Genomic DNA, 3,487 nt, shown 5'->3' on the forward strand with positions numbered 1-3,487 from the left:
GATATTTTAATGAAACTAATCAAAGTTGTTGATGTTGCAAGCTGTTTCCACTGCTTTACCACCCATTTTGAACTTGAATAAGAAAATCACTTGAATTTGCTTTCTGTCTAACATAATTTCCATAGTCTAAACTAAACATGAAAGAAACAGCAAGTAATAATCCAGTAGCAAAAAAAAAAAAAAAAAAAAAGGGAGAAAAGTGCATTAAAATGATGTATAACATAACCACATTTATTTAAGAACATATTCCAATATCAAACAGCCAATTTCAACAATGCAAAAACTGCAGTTCCTTTTGTACCAACCTAATGATTTTATTTTTGTGGGGTGGGGGGGTATTTACAGGTCTTATTTTTAAAAAATGCACAAAATTTTAGCATCTCAGAAGATGATCTGATGGGGGAAATACGACCAGTAAAAACCTTTCTACTAACACTAGAAAGAAGATAGTTTTAAAATGTTGCTCTACTATGTCCTCAGTAACCGCACCTCCTACATCTCAGAATTAGGAGCCAAAAAAATACAAAATGGTTTTCTTTTTCTGGGTTACCACATTTCTTTGGGAATAGCATTTAATTCTTCCATCCCTGACTTGTATATGAAGATAAGACATCAGTCATTTGGATGTATTGTTTATTTGTACCACAAGGTGAAGACAAAAATCTCTCATACGTAGCCCCCACCAAAAGAGAGCCCTGATAAAATTCAGAGCCTCTAGGTGATACTTTATGCAATAACAACACAAAAAAGCACTGGTATTGTGCTCTTGTGTCAAAATTTAAAAGTATTCATACCTCCACCTACATATACAACATGTTCTTTTACTACAGTCACCAAAATGCTAATGCATGGAAAAACAATCACTGTCTAAGACAACTGAGTAAGCGTGTTACTCAGAGCATTGATCACAGCTTACTGAAATTAGCTCTGCTTCATTCCTTTCATTCCAAACCTTGCAAACAAGTCACATTACATTGTTGCTCTTTTTAGCATAGCATCTGATAAGAACATTTGAATGTCTTCCTACATCTTTCCTGGCTGTCTCCCTAGCACTCAGATGACGCAAGAACTGATAGATGCAGAGCACAACACTTTGTTCCAAGAACTGGTTAGTTGCATCTCAGAGCCTAAAATAAAAAGAAGAAGAAAAAAAAAATCACACTTTTAAAGTATTACACTTGGTTACTAAAGAGACAGACTAAGAATGGCAGGGTAAAACAGAGCACAGGATCCTGGAAAGAAAAGAAACGGGGACAGGAGAGCAAGCCTTGGGCATGGGCAGTGGGCTAGGGCAGCAGGTACTCTGACAACAAACAGTCCAACACATGGACAGACTGTGCTATTACTTTATCAATGCCTAAATGCAGCATTACCAATTTTGCCCATGCTTCCCTGCTGCTCAGTTTTGCCTGCATTGCTAGCAAGCCTTGGGCCAGCTGTGATAAACTGTTTCAAAAGAGAGCAGTCAAGGGAATGTTATCCCCAAGATATTGACTGGCTAAGACAGAACAGGCTTCATCACCTTCCCCTAAAACTTGCTGCCCCAGTTCACAGGGTACAGCTGGTCCTGCTGAACACAAAGGGAGGTGGAAAATCTAGACTAACCCTACTGCCTCTGCTCTTGCTCACTGAAAAATATCTTCCCAATGGAGCTGTACAACCAGGCTCTCCCCTACCCGCTGTGTGAAGAGGAGCCCACTAACAAGTAAAACCAGACTGGACTTGGCTGGGGAACCTCCACAGAGGTGATTCATATTCAGGCATGTTAAAAACCATATCTCAGGTCCTGCTGTCTCATCCACTGTGTCAAAACATTTTTACATCATCACAAAGGACAGATGTCATCGTATACAAGGGCAGCCACACACACCCACATCCCTCCCCCTTGGAGACAGCTCTACCTACTTTGTTTATCAGAGTATGATCCAACCCCACAACTTGTGCTGGGCATAGCATCCAAAACTATGCCCTTGCTGAATGCATCCCAATGTAGACATCTCGCAGACCTCTAGCAGTAACATCCCATTCCCATTAGATCAAGTTTCTGTGTGATGGTGAGAGCATGCAAATTGTTCAGCAGTCAGTGATTCAAGAGCAGATTTTGCCTGAGGGCTATAACATGGGCAGCCACCCTGGTATCGGTGGGCTAGAAAACCAACACCTCCACCTGCAGGAAAAAACAAACTGAGGCAAGACTGATGAAATGAACATTATTTTATCACCCAGGTCAGGATGCAAGTCAGTCCTGTCCTACTACATAACAAAAGAGCCATAGGCCTGGGGAGCCACTATTATCTGCACTTTCAGGATCATCCTGAATTCCTGCAGCCCTTGGCTCCCTTAAGACATAAAGTGAAGCTCACGGCTGTATGGCAGTTCCGTTATGACATTTCTCAAGTCAGGACATTTACTCAGCTCTAGGCTACTGGATTTCCAAAACAGGCAGCTGCACACTTACCTCATCAAAGTGGGTGAAGGTTTCTGAAGTTCCAATGAGGATCATTGTAATCTTTGTATATGTGTGTGTGTTAGTTATATTCTCAGGCAATTTGCCACTCCCTTGAACTCTGTTGAGGTCAGGTAGAGAGTTCCAGTCGCGGCTTGTACTGCTTTTATTGCCACATCTCTGTCAGGCAGGGAACTGCTATCATGGTCATTTTACCAATGCAAAAGCAGCACTTTTCATCTAGGTGTCTTTGGGAAAAAAAAAAAAAAAAAAAAAAAAAGTCTTTGCTTTAATTTATCTCACCGGACAAAACAGATGATTTTCTGTTTCTCTGCTTCCAAAAATGATGCTGGGATGAAAGAAATGTGTATGTTACTGTGAGAAAATACAGGATACCAGTGCCTGATGCAAAAGCCAGATGGATCAAACTTCAGTCTTATCTCCTGTGTCAGACCAAGTTGCAATAAAATAGCGATCTGGGATGTTTAAGCATGGAGTTAACTCCTTCCCGGGGACTCTCCAAGTGTGCTTTGCATGTTTTCCCCTCCTGGGGAGCAGCGCCAGGGAGCAGGGCTGGTTCTGCCGTTCCAGCAGGGGAACGCGCGGTGGCAGTGTCACCTCTCCCTCCCCTCCCCTCGGCGAGGTGACTCCAAGGAAAGCACAAAGAAAAAGACAGATGCGAAAACGGTCCGGCTTTTCCTGACCAACCGGCATTTGCACGTAACACCTTCAACCACGAGATCCAAAATATTGATTAAAAAAAAATACCCTTGAGTGAACGGCACGTAACAGCACTTCATTTTCCATGTTGTCTTAAAGATACACTTCGGAATAATGTTGTGTGTATTTAAGATTAAGCCCTCGTTGGCGAGCTACTTCACATTTAAACTGAACTACTCAATGTTCATACCTACATCCATTTCCTCTAAGGTTCGCGAAGCTGAAAATAATCTGTTTCCAAGGCACAAACCCAGCTTGTTCTGTAAGTTCTAACACGGAGAGAGGGGTGGGAGGAAGGGCAAAAAAGAGTGAAAGGACTAA

The 3,487-nt window shown here is 41.9% G+C and overlaps 1 long non-coding RNA gene across 1 annotated transcript; it reads right to left on the reverse strand.

Moving 5' to 3' along the window:
- Nucleotides 1-414: 414 nt before the first annotated feature.
- LOC139827047 (uncharacterized) lies at nt 415-2,715 on the reverse strand. Its single transcript, XR_011737232.1, has 3 exons — nt 2,459-2,715; nt 1,906-2,167; nt 415-1,127 (listed from the first exon to the last, which is right to left on the reverse strand). It is a non-coding gene; the product is annotated as an uncharacterized lncRNA (long non-coding RNA).
- Nucleotides 2,716-3,487: the final 772 nt, after the last annotated feature.

This window comes from Patagioenas fasciata, chromosome 1, assembly GCF_037038585.1.
Source record: "Patagioenas fasciata isolate bPatFas1 chromosome 1, bPatFas1.hap1, whole genome shotgun sequence".
NCBI lineage: Eukaryota > Metazoa > Chordata > Aves > Columbiformes > Columbidae > Patagioenas > Patagioenas fasciata.